The sequence below is a fragment of the Pipra filicauda genome, unplaced genomic scaffold, assembly GCF_003945595.2.
Source record: "Pipra filicauda isolate LSUMZ 115617 unplaced genomic scaffold, ASM394559v2 scaffold242_size1167801_pilon, whole genome shotgun sequence".
NCBI classification, from domain to species: Eukaryota; Metazoa; Chordata; class Aves; order Passeriformes; family Pipridae; genus Pipra; species Pipra filicauda.
In genome coordinates, this window is record NW_024104357.1 from 181,855 (window position 1) to 197,616 (window position 15,762).

The 15,762-nt window shown below is 44.8% G+C and overlaps 1 protein-coding gene across 3 annotated transcripts in view; it reads right to left on the bottom strand.

Annotated features, from left to right (window-relative positions):
• TBL1XR1 (TBL1X receptor 1) overlaps positions 1–7,465 on the bottom strand; it is a 110,364-nt gene extending 102,899 nt beyond the window's left edge. For all 3 annotated transcript variants that reach the window (XM_027724605.2, XM_027724606.2, XM_027724601.2), the window contains exon 1: positions 7,274–7,465. The gene's annotated coding sequence lies outside the window, so the exon portion shown is untranslated. The remainder of the gene's footprint in view (positions 1–7,273) is intronic.
• Between the last annotated feature and the right edge of the window lie 8,297 nt (positions 7,466–15,762).

A 15,762-nucleotide genomic window follows, 5' to 3' on the forward strand; every position in this document is an offset into this window, starting at 1 on the left:
ATTTTTGTTCAAGTTTTATTGCAATTCAACATACTGAAGTTTCTTATTCCTGACTTTTTTTCATCCATCCCAGTGCTAGATACTTACAACCTAAACAAGACACCAGATCGTGAAATTTAGTTGTGCATTTGAAATAAAGTGAAAAATCAGGTCCCGGGTCTGAACCAGCAAAATATTCATGTTGTTCAGCGAGTATGGACCCTACTTCTCTAAACCCCAGATCCTCTGCATTAGCCATTTCTAGCACCATTTATTTGACGTCAGCATTAATAGATGGTTTTGGCAACACTGGTCCCTCATTTTCTTCCATCCACATCTGTGCTAACGTTGCTTTCAAAGTACACTAAAAAGTATTATATCTGAACAAACCTAACCCCTAAGTAAATACGTTACAGATTCACAAATATCATCATGGCAAAAATCTGTATTTTTACAAAGCACTTCCTAATTAAAATTTATCTCCAAGAGTATTTATTTAGGAATGCGTGTTTGTGTTAATATCCAGGCAAAAATTTCTGCACTAGAGAAGAATGTGGACATCCATACAAAAATTAGTGGTGATTCACTGTTTAACAGTTGTCTTCCCTTTACAGCACACCGCAGACTGAAGGACACGTTGCCAAACTGAGAGCACCAATATTTCCTTTAACCTAATATAGGACAAATAAATACACTTCAACAGCTTCTAAATCTTGCACGTCCTACTTTTTTGACCCAGATCTCTTGTTGTTTCCCCCATAGGTCTATGCAATATCAAAACTATTTCTTTCCCCACAAATTTAAATATAACCTAAAAGGGGAAAAGTCCTCATGATTTCTTTGAGCTGGAGAGACCAGGAAGCAGGGGGGAGGGGCAACAACTCACTCATGTCTGTTAAGAGCAATTGGTATTTTAAGGCAAGATTTTCAGCCACATTTAACACTCTCCCAAGTGCTCAAATTAATGGCAAAAATGCTCATTTGTCCAAGAGGACTCTAAGTTACGCCAACATCAATAATAAATGAAAAATAACTGAATCTTTTTATTACTATTTTTACAAAGCAAAAACGTATTTTCAGAAGTCTTGCTGACAATCGAGCGTGAATCAGTCTGTCCAAAAACCACAAAAGAGCTATGAAACTTATTATTCCTCTCCTCGGCCAGCCTGGGCAACTTCTTCCAGGAAATCAAACTGCTTCTTCTTTGCCTGGTACTTTTAGGGAACCGTCAGGGGACTGAAATCCACCTCGTGTGTGCTCACCATGCAGCGAATTCCCTGCTCAGTTTGCCGGCGATAGGCCACCCCTGTGAAGAGCCTGAACTTTTAACATTGTTAATGTCAAATGGATGCAACTTTTAGGACTGGTTCTATTTAGGGCTCTAGACCTTGACAATTTCTGTGGTTTTGGCACTGGGCACAATATTTAGCACTACATTTTCACAAACAGTAAATATTTGACCCTTAACTCATAACCTTGGAAAAATGCTCCAGGAATAGGCTGCAGAGAGATCTTTTCTGTGCGTTCTCTGGTCTCCACCAGCAGGCACGTAGCTGTGTACAGAGCAGGAAAGTTTCCACAGGCACTTTCACAGTCCCAATTCATAAAAATCTACCATCGGCCTGACGTCAGTGGGGTTCGGAGGGAGCTCTGCGTGCAGCTGGGGAAGTGACTGAATCATTCCCCAAACCCACAACGGGTTAAAAGGAGCACCAGCATTAGCTGCAGGGTGCTCCTGCTGTTTGTCTGCCTTGCCAGGCTGGCAAAACTGGGGGAAGGGAAGGCCTACTACTAACACCACACCACCTAAAACTTGCAGTAATGCACCTCCAGCAATCTGAAATGACACTCAGAGTGTCTGCATATGGCACACGGTTGTAGAGAGTGTGTCTGTAGTACACTGACATTGAACAGAGATTGAACTGAGCCTCGGATCATAAAAGAAAAACAGAAAAACCACACAACTGTTTTTTCTCTGGATGATTCTGATTTTTTACTGCTAGACATTACTAGTAAACAAGATTGCTCCTTTGCAACATGGAGACTTCAGAATTACAACAATAAACACAAGTCAGAGTACACAACATAGTCTTTTACTAATACTGCTCCCAGGAACAGAAACTACACCCTCACGGGAGTTTGCAAAAGCCAGCAAACCACACACAAGAGTTGATTTTTAGAAATGCTAAGCACACACAGAGACTGTCAACTTCACATGCAACTGCGGGGACTCAGCATCTTAGAAAATAAGACTATTAATATCTTACTTTACAGATGCAGATGCCAGTTTATACTCTTCAGAGGAGTCATGTTTGCACCAAACAGAACTGCAGCACAAATCCAGGGGACTGATCCCCACTCCCACTGCACTCTGGAACGCTCAGCTCCTGGAGCCCAGCACGGCACACAGAGCACCACGAAGGGCCACGGGCAGGCACTGAACCACGTAACCAGGTTGACACCCAACCTGCTTGCATTACTCATCCTGAAAAAATGATGTGTTAGTCTAATAGCACACCCAGGGATGTTGCTTCTGGTGTTCAAACTGACATATTGAGAAGGACCTCAGTATCTCCTCGTAGCACTGAGTAAGGCCACATACACGTACATACAAAGACCAAAAAGGGACTCTTTGAATGAGGTCACATACATTGGCCAAGACAATTCCGTAACATTCCTCCCCATCGCTTTGGAGCTTCTTTCAGTAGGTTTTTCAGAGAGCTACACCAATTCCCCAAACCTTTGGATAACTATTTCTACAGGTAAGGAAATACACTCAGAAGTCTTCCCTGCAATCAGCCCATCCAAGAAAGAAAGCGAGCAAGGGTGAGGTGCAGCACCAGCATTTCACTCCTTGGCTAGCCAAGACAACAAAATCCTTCACACCTGACCAGTGTGTGCACTTATCCCTGCAGTTAAATAACCTCCAGCTTGGAATGACCGCCTATTTCTTATCAAGGAATGATTTTTTTTTTTTTAAGGCTCCTTAACCATGTAAAAAGGAAAGTCCAAAGGATGTCACAGAAAGCTACGTGGTAAAGTATTAAAGATCAGGGTTTCAGAGTGTAAGCTGAGTTATGACTCTATAGATCCTTCAGAACCAAAGGAAAATTCAATGTGAGCTCAAACAAGGCCATTGAGACTCCAGGGCATTTTGTATCAACAAGTTCAGCCTTGTTTTCATTACAAGAAAGAAGAAAAGGGCCTTCCCTTTCTGGATTTGACATCACAAGATGAAACCCTAAGGAGGAGAAGTTGTTCACAGTTTTCATACAAACTGGCAGTGTGATTTCCAGACCAGACTTCCGAACCTTTTCACTCAAGCAATCAACCCTCCCAAAGTGACAGCTATGCTGCCTCATCTTCACTGCTTCTTACCTCCAGTTAGTTAATTCAATTTTGCAAAATTAAAAGAAAGCCAATGTATTCCCCTACAATTTCATATCAAAAGATATTTCTTATTCCTCATTTCATTGTCATACTTTATCTCGGAGGAAACCAATTATGAGACGAATAAAGCAGTCTCCATCTACTCTGCTCAGGATCACTGGATGAACCTTTTTCTAGTAAAGTCACTCTTGTTACTAAGTTACTTTATAGAAATTAAGACCATCTAATTTCATACTGCAGCACTTAGAAAACTGCACATATTTGGGAATGGGTTAGCCAAAGCAATAGCAGGAACATAGAAATGGTTTCTTCATCACCTGTTAATTTGAAGCTACTACATTAATGCTGCAGTGAAATTCAAACACTGAAAAGAGCTGTCAATCATAGTTCCTAATGGGAAACTACTGACACCTCTCCACCTAACACAAACACTTAAATTTGTATTTAAAAATGAGCACGCAATGAGTATATTCTCACAGCAGTTACTTTTTGTAGGAGCCAAACATGCATAATTACAGTGTGCACGCACACACACTTTCACTTCTCTCCCAACCTGCAGCTACTTGCATGAGCTGATGTTTAGGGCATTAAATACAGCCATTATTACACCCTAAACTCTGTGTGCACGCACAGGGAGGATGGTCAGCACACAGAACGGTATCACACCACTCCATATAAACAACACGAATTAGACTGTGAATGAGTCACACTTTGGCACGATACATTTCAGTATCACAATATTGCAGTATGGACACAGCAGCACACCCTGCCCTTGCCCTCCTCTCCAAAGCAGGGACCAGACCACTTCATGACCTCCCTATCCCCGTTCAGAAGGGGAACGGCTGGCGGGCGGTTTGTGTCTGCCTCTTCTCCATTTGCCGGCACAGTGTCCTTGCCAGTAAGGTGTCAGAATTCACACAGGCACCACAATCCCCAGTGGCTGTGGGACTGGGGGGATGGAAGAGACAGGCAAAGCAAGCCAAAACTGGAGGGGGTTGGCTACTTCTTGGGACTCCCAATGTGCAGTGGAACAGGATTAGTAATGGAAAGGTATCACACATATCACTACTTCAGCCTTCTCGAAAACCCTTAACAGCCCTGTGATACCAAAACAGCATCAGTATAATGAAAGATTCACATCCTACTGCCCACCACTAATACAAAACACACCCAACTTCTGGGAGCAACTTCACAGACAGCTGCAGAGCTTATTCAGCCGAACGAGACCACTGATGTTCACAAAGTTGTGTTTTTTACAGGACTTCCTGACTTCTGCACGATTACATCCTTGTAGGATGTGGGTCTTTACTGCCACTACAAAACTTATAACAGCAAACACATTCCAACTCAAACGTGAAGTCCACGTTCAATTAAATTCCAGACCAAAATCAAGTTAGGTAAAATAACTCAGTTTGCTTTACATCATTCAGATCTGTTCTTCCTAACTAAAAACTATTATCTGAAAACAACATTAATCAGCAATTTTGACCATTTCCCCTAATCTATCCAGAGCCTCTTTATGCTTAAGGCTGTAGCACTTTTTAGCATCAAACTCTTTCATGATGGGAAAATGACTATGAAGTATTGCTGTTGGGTACTTAGCGCTTATACCCTGCCTTACAACTTCAAAGCATTACACAAACATCAATAATTACCATATATAGAGTAAAACTGAAAGAAGTATTCATATTAAAAAAAAATTCACAGGAAAAAAAAAATCTTAACTACCTGTTTGAAGAGGGGGAAAAAAGCTTGAGCAACACAATCTCCTGTAATTATTGCGTTCTTCACGCGTATGGCTGCACATATTCAAACAAACAAAAATAAATAAATAAACTCTTGAACAATCTTAAAAATAAACATAAAGCCCAAAAGCCAAACCCCAACTCTTTTCATACATATACATTACATTTCCTACCCCTTTCCTCACAGAGTGAGAACCAAGTGTTTTCCAGGTGTTCCCAATAACAGTTTAGGAGGCAGGCCACCAAGTTCCCAAGACACAGCACCAGAAGACAAATTCACCTTCCCTTAAGAAAACTTAAGGCAACAACAGTGTACAAGCTGAGTTGATCTTAGGCAAATACTACAGTATGCTGCTGTTCCATTAGACCTCAGCCAAAAGCAAAGAGGAAAAAAAGAAAAAATCACTACAAGAAACCACAGAAAGCTTGTCATGATCATGTACTGGGCACCACCTGTGCCCTAAGCACCATCACCAGCGTGGACCCCTTTCTTCTATGAATATGGGGAAAAAAAGCCTTTCACATGCCCAACCACATGTCCACTTGCTTAAATACGGGGGCACACACAAGAGTTTGGAGGTTCAGTCCTCATTTGAAATATATTCCAAAAACCCTGCTAACACGTGTCCAAAGGAAGGCCCAAAACCCAGAATGAGCCTCACACACGTCAGCCTTCAGGCTGCTCAGAGCAAGAAGAGGGCCCCAAACTGCCCAAAAGCTCAGGTACAACTCAAACCCTAAAGTTCAGTTTTGCAAAACTGTGCCCGCTCTGCCAAAGGGGCACAACTCCCAACACCCAAAGGGTAGAGACCACCAACACCAAAGAACCTCAGTTAATACATTCAACATGCTCAGACATTTATTTTTGTACCACAGGACAGCAAAGCAAGTCAGACAAGCCCAGAATAGAATACTCCTTTTTTTTTTTTACGCAACAAAGACTTGGTTCTCCTGATCATGCCTCCCATGCCTTAACAATAAGGAGTATGTTTTGTGATCCCCTCCCCCCATAAATCAGTTAGGAATTTGATTTACACAGACAGGAAAACGAGGAAGTTGAGCACACTGGAGAGTAGTAAAAACTTCACCAGCAAACTTCACTTTCCTACACAGCGACCTACAAACCAAACTTTCCTCCAGACTCACGTGTCATCTGCAGCAACCAGCCCCTGCCATAAAGCACAAAGTTTTGCTGTTCTGGGGATAAAGACAAGCGAGGGGAGACTTTTATTCTGTCAAGCTGCCTTAAAAGGAAATTCGGTGATGAAAGATTAAATTCACCTGGAACAACACGACAGATTTTAACCCTTTCGAGGGTACAACAATAATAAGACACATATTACAGGGCTTATATCCTCCACCAAGAAAATGTACACATTGCATCAACGTGTGAGCCCGTCTAATTGATGCAACACACAATTTATACCAGGGTTTCAGACGGGGATAAACCCGGGAACAGAAAGACGCTGTGAAGTGGGGAAAAAAGCTTATTTTATGCCCCAAACTGGGCCCGCTCGCTGCGACCGCGGGTTATTGCATGTTCCGCCCCGAACTTCGCAGGAAAACTGATCAATAACTTGGCTCGCGGCGGGGGAAGAAACACCGGGAATGGCCCGGGGGGGAGTTGGGGGAGGGGTGTGTATCCCCTTCCAAGGAATGGCCGGGTCGGGATGGGGGAGAACTCCGAGCAGTGGGGGAGGGGCAGGGCCTCCCCTCCCCCCTTTCCCCTCCCCCCCCATAAGTAAATATGCGGGAAGGGGGGGAGGGGAAGCCGCTCTTCCACACAAATCAGGCTAAAAATAGGCCTCTCGCCATGGCTCCCGTGTGCCATTCGCTGCCGAGTCCGGTGTCCCCCCCATCCACCCCATCCCCCGCTCCGTTAAACCCTTTTTTCTTAAAAAAAAAAAAAAAAAAAATGAAGGCGGGTGGGGGAGGGGAAGCCAGCGGCGCGGAGTGGGGGAGGGGAGGGGGGTAAATATATAGATATTATACACACATATACGTGTATATATGCACATATTAATCAAAGACGGGGGGTCACAGGGGCGTTCTGGTCCCATCCCCCTCCCGCCTCCACCGGCACAAACAGGGCGGCCGCCCCCCCATCCCCATCCCCGGCCCCCTCCCGCCCCCGGGGCTCGGAGCCCCCCGGTCCTTACCTTGCGAGCGGCTGCTCCCCCCTTTCACAGGGAACGGAGGCACGAGGAATTCACCCTGGATTGTCTCTCCTCCTCCCGTGTGTTTTATACCGCCGCGTGTATATTATACGCGCACATCCCTGCGTGTGTGTGTGTGTGTGTGTACACGCGTATAAGTGTCGATAATATATATATATATAAATATCTATATATATGTATTTTTAAGGTGTCCACACCGAGAGGAGGAGGAGAAAAAAAATACCAGGAAAGGGGGAAAAAAAAAACAAACCCAAAAACAACAAAACCACCACACACACACACACACAGGAGGAGGAAGGAAAAAAAATACCCAGCGCGTAGCGCTGTGATATTCAATTATATCCGAGCCAGGGGCCGGGGGAGGGGAGGGTGGGGAGGGCGAGGGGGGGCTGGAGATTAAGTCCCGAGGAAGGAGGGGAGAAAAAAAAAAAGTAATATGTGTGTGTGTGTGATTGAGATTGAGGAGGGATCGGGGCGGAATGTGGGAGCTGTTACTGGGGGAAGGAGCCAAGCGGCGCGGAGCAGCCGGCGGCCCGCAGACACTCCGGGTGCCCGGCCGCGCCGAAATGGGCGCCGGGGAAGGGACGGGAAGGGAAGGGAAAGGGGAGGAAGGGAGGGAAGGAAGGAAGGGAGGAAGGGAAGGAGCGGAGCCGGGAGGCGAGGCCAAGGCGAGGAGGAGCGGGCCGGCCCGGCCGCACAACCCCGCCGCCCTGGCAGCGCGGGGGTCGGGGCGGGGGACCCGCTCCCGGATCCCTTTCCCTGCCTCCCGCCCGCCCGCCCTTCGCCGCCGCTGCTGCTCCCGGGGAAGCGGCTGCGGGGAATGGGATGGGAGGGGAAGGGGAGGCCGCCCGGGCATGGCAGGCCCCGGGCCGTGGAGCTTTTCTAGGAAAGCCATTAAACTGCGCTGCCAACAGCGCTTATGTAAATGCAGGATGTAACATGGTGGTTTTTTCCTTCTCTCTCAGCCCGTCGCGGTTGGCGATGGCACCTGGCACCGGGATCCAGCCCCGCTACCGCCTCTGCCCTCTAATTTCATTTAATGAAAATAATCCTCCACTGCAGCAGTGTAGTGTCCTACCTGGGTTCTGCTCGTTTTTAGAATTGAAATGCTGTTTGCCATCTGCATTGTTAGTTTTTGAAAGCGAGCTTTGTTAATCAAAACCACATTCGTGACCAGGCAGCCCTTTCCATCTTAAAATGGTTTTGCAACAGCATTTCACACTCTTGGGCGATGGTCCAGCACTCTCATGTCCGATCACTGGCACCGTGCAGAGTCACGATGACCACAAACCATGCACGGATCTGATAGAAACATCCAGTGTTATCCCTGCTCATTCCAAAGGCTCGCCATGGGCCCTATCCCAGGTCTGGTGCTGCTCAAACAGGGCCTCCACATCACCACAGTTCTGCAGAGTTTGATTTCACTGCTGGCAAAAGAGGATAAAGAGATGGGCCACGAATTCAGTGCTGCTTTTCCTTTTTTTTTTTTTTTAATGGATATTGCTCGGCATTGCTGGAGAATTATGGTCGTAAGGCAGCAGTTCTGGAGTTAAGAGTGGATTTTTCTTTCAGCCTAACACCTGGGACATACCATAGGCAGATTTTACCTACCTGAGCATCCTCTCAAAAACAGATGGGACCCAACCACTCCACAAAGCCTTGGATGGGTAGGTGTCTGGGTGTAGGATCACCTCACAGTGCTCATTTCCCTCAGGGTCAAGCCCATGCATTTTTCCTTCTTTTATGAAGAAAAATATTAAAATACTCTGAGAAAACAGATTTTTTTTTTTGCATTGCAAAATCATACAATTCTGAGAAAACCCTGGGCCTTCAGACCATTTGTTTGAAGAGGCCAGAGTTACATGAGAAAACCAAAATCTCTCTAGGAAGTCAGGAAGCATATTTTTAATTGCAAATCCCTTGATGTCCAATATTTATTTCTGCAATGGTTTTGATGGCCCAAGTGGGCAACTTTCTCTTCTCAGTAATGGTGTGTAGGTTATCTGTTTTAGGTATGTAAGAGGTGATAATTTTTGAAGACAGCAACCAGTCCAATTCCAAAATTTGACCACTTTGCTGAAAGTTGGGAAATTTAAATGGGGCAAAAAAAAGTGCAGAGAAACTCTTAGCACTCTAGTTTCTGCATTATTATCTCAGATCTGACCATGCTTCTAAAGGAGTTTAACCTCCTTGATGCTCTGATTTACTGAAAGAAGATAAGCAAAAACAGTGAGTGGAGGAAGGGGAATGGGAATACACACGTAGCCTAAGGCAAAAGGAAAAGGAGCTCTTCTAGGGGAGTGGGGGACACCAGGGGCCTAAAGAAGGATATGGGAGGAGCTGTGAGAAAAGTCCATGAAACGGGAATGAGAGGTGTAACGTTCAGAAAGCTTGTGTGAGAAACGGGGGAGGGAAAATCCCTGGAGTGTGCGTTGTTTGGCCCTCAGGAACTACAAACGCCGACTTCCCATCCATCTGCCGAGCAGCGACAGGCAACGTGCTGAACTGAAGTCATCTGGCTGGAGGTTTCCGTGGTCTGGCGTTCTCCAAATGTTCAGTCACGGCTCCGGGGTGCCAGGCTCTCGTTTTTAACCTGCTGACGTGCTCGGCTGGGCAATTACCCGAGGAGACGTTCTGCTCTGCAGGATCTACAAAGTGCGCTCTGGCAGATTGATGCTTTAGTAATTGTACCCCATCGGTTTTGTTCTGGTTTCCCTTTCTTCACGAAGGCAAGTACCCCACAGGACTGCACAAAGGCCTTTTGCTCTCCACGATGAGCTTTAGACTTTGTAGTTCTTGTTGCCCAAATGCGTAGCTGGGCTCAGAGCTACCAGAGGCCACTTCCAGAGCGTCTGGGAGGGAGATTCTCGCTCTCAGAGGTTTCCAAGAACGGATGTTGGGTAACACAGGGCAGTTGAGCAGGTTGTGGTTTACAGCAGATTGTTTGGTGAGCAAGCTGAGCTTGAGCAGTCGGCTTTGCCTTTAGCTGGGAGAGGCACTCTAAAACAATGACTGTTGTTATGTTTCCTTTCCCAGAGTAATGGGAAAGATGGGGCAAAGCTCTGACTTTTGGATGTGTAACTGGAGCGGTTCTGAGGTCTTGGTTCATACCTGTGTTTGAATAAAAGCATGCCTCCAAAGCACTTCAGTGGCCCAGCTGTTCATGGCCCATGGCATCCCAGAGACTGGCAAGTCTTCTCACAGCCATATTTTTAAGACACATCCTTAAAATAGCTGAAATTACTTGTAACAGGGAGTGCTCAGCCTACCAAGCACATATAAGCAAATATTTGCAATAACTGGCCCAGTGTTTGCACAGCACCAAGCACATTGCCTGGACTCCATAAATAATAATACTTGGCACTCACAGAATGGTTTCCATTTTCAAAGCACTTTAGTCATAACCCTTGACACCTATATGGCCTTTTACATCTTTACAAGAATTAATTAATCCTCACAATGCCCTGTGAGGTAGGTATGCACTGCGATAATAACAATAACAACAATTAATAATTCATGCATTCTACTCAAAAATCACTTCAGGGATTAAAATGCATCTGTAATACTTGGGGTTTATTAACATTTTCCAGCAAATAATAAAACCCATGGTATTGTGTTAAATCTATATAATATCCTTCCATAAATCTTCTGCAGATCGAGGCGAGACTGAAGGTCCAGTGAGGCACCAGTACATCAGCGGGAAGTGTATGACTGACTCCAGGAAAGTTCAAGCCCAGTCCACACGTAATCCAGGTGCCAGAATGGAACTTGCCACGCACGGCAGTGCGTAAATAAATACCAGCGAGGCAGGAAGGCTCTTTGTTCATTTTTAGCTCTTGTTTATGCAGAGGACTCCCCCAGGTTGGGCATGCATGACCCCATCCTACACAAACACAGCACCAAGAAAGTGCAGGCGCTTACTGGGTGAGAAAGGGCAGTGACTCAGCACCGTGTTGAGCAACAGGGACAGCGGGGAGGAGCCTGGACAGCACTAGGCAAACACTTTCCCTCAACACTTTCCCTTGTAAAAATTACCATAGTGCCTTTGATATGCAGGCAAGCCCCAGTTAAACCTGATATTTAAACCAGCGGGACTTAAACCCTGTTGACTTAAATAGAAGAACCATCAGGCTCCCACGGGGGAGCTCCCGGGCTTGGCAGGGTGGAGGAGGGACTTGGGTGCTGGAATCGGGCTCCCCGAAATGGACGGTCCAGTTCCCCGCAAAGATGCTTTCCTCAGTTTGCATCCCAAAGTGGATTAACATATACCACAAGGGCACTTTAATCCTAATGAACAGGTACACACACACCCTAACAATTCCACCGTGACTTCCCTGTGGCTGCAAGCAGGAAGCACTGAACAGTTAGGGCTGGTGGCCTTCATACTCTAAGACTTTATTTTTTCCCTTAATATGAGGCAGATATCAACTTAAAAAAAAAACCAACCAAACACCAAACCAAAAACAACCCACACCTATAAACTATTTGTCTTTGTATTGTGCTGAGAAAGGAAATGGAGGTTTCACCAATTTGAAAGCACTGGTTTTATTCTTTTTGAGTCTGCTGACAATGACTACAGAAGATGACATGCTGGAAAAAGGCTTCTTTCTGAGTATGGAGCATTTTCTGCCCATAACTTAGTGTACAAATTCATCAGTAACTGAACAGTGGACATATATGGTAAAAAATGTCTAACATTAGTCATTAGCATACCTGTAGCACTAGTTTTTATCAGATGCTTTAAAGTATACACACAGAGATAAAGTTGTAGAACTCCATAAGGCAGGGAGGAGTCAATCTCAAAACAATCATCTCATTGATACACTTACCAGATCGATCTCAGAGGCTTCTGCTTCCCAGAATAAACAGCAAGAGCAGAGGCACAGCATGACCAGGTGAATAGTCCCTCATTCATAGGCAGTTGATGGACTGTGTGATCCAAAGCCATGAAGTGGCTCTTTCAGAAGTTTCAGGACACAAGTTATGCTGCTCAGAGCACGTTTTGCCTACATTGGTGTTGAGGCACGAGAACCTGTCAGCGTCTCCCTGGTGTACAGAGCTCCAACAGGGCACGGGCTGCTCGCCTTGGCCCTTCTACACAGGGCCAATTTCACATTTCTAATTTTAAAAGCTACCAGCAGGCCCCCAAAAACAGAGGGGGTGGGGATACTTACCAAACCGAGCCACTGGCCTTACTGTGTTATTACTGCTGACCTCCCACCCAGAGGCCCAGCATTCCCTGAAGGCTTTTTAAGAGGAACACAAATGTGTGTGTTGTACCAAGGAGAGCTTCTGGATCAGTGCCAGAGGAAAGGATTTTTAAAGGAAAAGTGGAAGAAACAGAGAAGAGATGCCTGCTGCTTGAGCCCCTTCAAGCGAGGGCTCCTGCACATTGGCTTCCTGCAGGGAAGCAGCTGCTCCCACCTGGGCACATTGTCCTCTTTTTTTTTTGGAGAAGAAAACCAGTGGGTTTGTTGCTGCTGTCCCAGGGCCTCTCTGCCCACAGAGGGCTGATACTGAGGGCAAAGGATGCCACTGTCCCTCCCACAGTGGGTCCTGGCACAAGAGGGAGAACGAAATAAAAGCTGAATATCATCCCTTGCTACCCAGAATCCGGCCCCAGGAGGATTGGTGGATATTTCACACAAGAAGGGGAGAAAAATGAGCGAACAACACAGAAAGATGCTGACACAGACCTGACTCCGGAAAGTGGCACTGACTGACCTCAGCAGGTTTAGTTATCACAGGTGCAGCACTGTAGCTTTAGCATGAACTGGGGTTGTTGGAGGCATAGGAACACATTTATGTTTTGGCTTTAATCACTAATGATTGTTTTAATTTTTTTCTTTTTTTTTTCTTTTTTTTTAATTGCATATGAAAATATCCACATTAAGATGGAAAGAAAACGTTACTTCTCAAACAGAAATACTGAAGGGGTCCCTGTTAACTCTGTGGTTATGGCAAAGCTCCCTTCACAGCAGGGTTGTAACTCAGATGTTACATCCTACAGTGGCTGAGCAAATCCAAACCTGTTTTATTTTAACATGGTTACGAAAAAGGGTGTGTACCAGCTGCTCTCACACACCTCTGAAGTTTCAAGCAAGACATATCTGGCCCTCGTAGGAGATCAAACAGATTATCTCACAGGGCCAGGATGTGGTTGCAAAAAAATTCAGTCTTGTAAGCGTCATAGTGATTCATAATATAATCTACATTACTCGGTATAATTACTGCAGAGTAAATAAAGGCACAAGTACAAAAGGTATAATATTTATTATTTACCTTGATTTCTGTCACATACTAATTTAATATTTCCTGTCAGTTCAAGAATCCAGCCAACCTGAAGAAGATTTCTCTTTCTTGCCCATGTTAAATCCTGCTTTCTTTTTCATTATACTGACATTGTTTCGTTTTTTATGTGAGGGGAGGACAGAGCCAGGACTGATTTGCTCCATAATCAGAGTCCTGAAAGACTCCTCATGTGGCCTTCAGCAAGCTGTTTATTATCAGGGCATGAGCTTCCATCTATAAAAAGAGAGGACTAACACAGCTACTAATGGTGATTATATTATTGTTAACACATAATTATCTATCTCACAAGTAAATTGGGAGGGTAAATTAGTGTTTATGGAGTATTTTAAAAGATGATGATAATATTATTTATTTGAGGGGTATACTTTATGTCTTGAGGACAGCAGTTGTTGAAAACCACCTTCTAATTAGGTTTTGCTAATGATGGTGTCAAAAAGGTGTAGAAAAAAACATAAGTAGGTACACTCGAAAGACCCTGGTTTTGTTTCTTATATTATTTGCATCATCTGATTTCCTGCAGACAGATATGCTATATCCATTTATACAAGATGTTAAACGTTGTTTTCTGGCATATTAAGCATAAAACGAACGAAGTAGATGGCAGTGCCAAAGCACACCCTGCAGTGTGTTATTAGACAACTTGCTCCGGTGATTAAAGCCCTTGAAGTCAATAGAGGTTTTGCAGTTGTTGGGTTGTTTTTGTTTCCCCACCCCGCTGGGCAAGGATTTCATCCTGGATCTCCAGCCTTGTCTTTCACTGCACATTGCTTATGTGCTTAGCACTCAATTAAAGCACGCCCAGGATTTATTCCACACAATCCCTTAGTGAGAGGGTGACTGCAGGTACTCAGAAGGAGCAGCACAAGTCCAGCCAGAAGGATGACTTCCCCGGGGCCTCCCGTATTTCCCCCTTTTTTTTTTTTTTTGTCGATTTTCTACATTTCTTTGAACATCCACTTCTTTCAGTTTTATTCTTGAGGACCTCTGATAACGTATCAAACTTCCCCAAGCTGGCTGTAATCTTCACCCCCTCCGACATGCACCGCCACGACAGTAACTGTGACTGGCTGCAGCAGATTAAGCAGCATATTTCCACAAAACATTTCCAAAATGAGACCAAATTTTGTGAGCTGTGCAAGCATCCTTTGTAACATTCCGAGCAGGTACATAAAACACTTCAGGGTATATAGAGAAAGAGAGATTTGACTGGGTAGAGCAGTGTATTAGAAACAGCTCTCCATCTTTCACGGTGCTAGATGTGTGCCATAACATGAGACCGAAAAACACACACACAGAGAAAAAAAAAAGGGACAGAAAAAATCCCCAAATCTCACAGTGGAAGAATGAACTGAGAATTATTTCCTCAGCTGAGCCAATATTTCCTACAACACGGTTTTCTGTGAGTCAGCCTTTTTGTGCCACAGAACTTAAAATAGCAAAAGTGAGATAACAGTAGGATGGTTGGAAATAGAAATTTTCAAGGGATGAAAAAAAAAAAAAAAAGCCACAGAAAAACCAACTTTTGGACCTAGAGAGTGGTGATGAGCATATTAGTGATCTACTGGTAATAGATTATTGTAAGAATATCTCAAATAATCCTAAAAAACAAAGGTGACACTTATCTGAGATTGTAAAACATGGAAAATCCCAAGTATGCAGGAAGCCCACCCAACCCTCCTGCAGCACCGAGGGCAGAAAGCACAGCTCCCTGACTCCTTTCTTTCTCCCTCTCCAGTAAGCAGGAATGGTTTCATCCCAATCCCAGCACGTCCTTTAATTTTGCATACACTGCTGAGAAGCCCTGGGCCAGCAGAGAGAAACCTCAGGCAAATTCCACACTGATTTCACATAGTTCAGGACATAGCTTAATAAATATACACAGAAGAGGAGAGAGAATATTTCTAGAGGCAGAGTCAAGCAGGGGATGGGCTAGCAGTTAGGCAGACTCGTTGGCCACATCCCAGCCTTTGGTGGTTCTTTGAGGGCTGTACCTGCCAGAAACAAGTCTAAAGCCCCGAAGAAATGCATCTCCCACCAAACCCATCAGGTTCCCTATTTGCTTACCTGATGTAAGTGCACCCACGAAGAAGAGTTCCCACTGGGAGCAAAGAATCACACACACACTGGTAATTCTGCTCCATCAACTAGATGTGAATAGC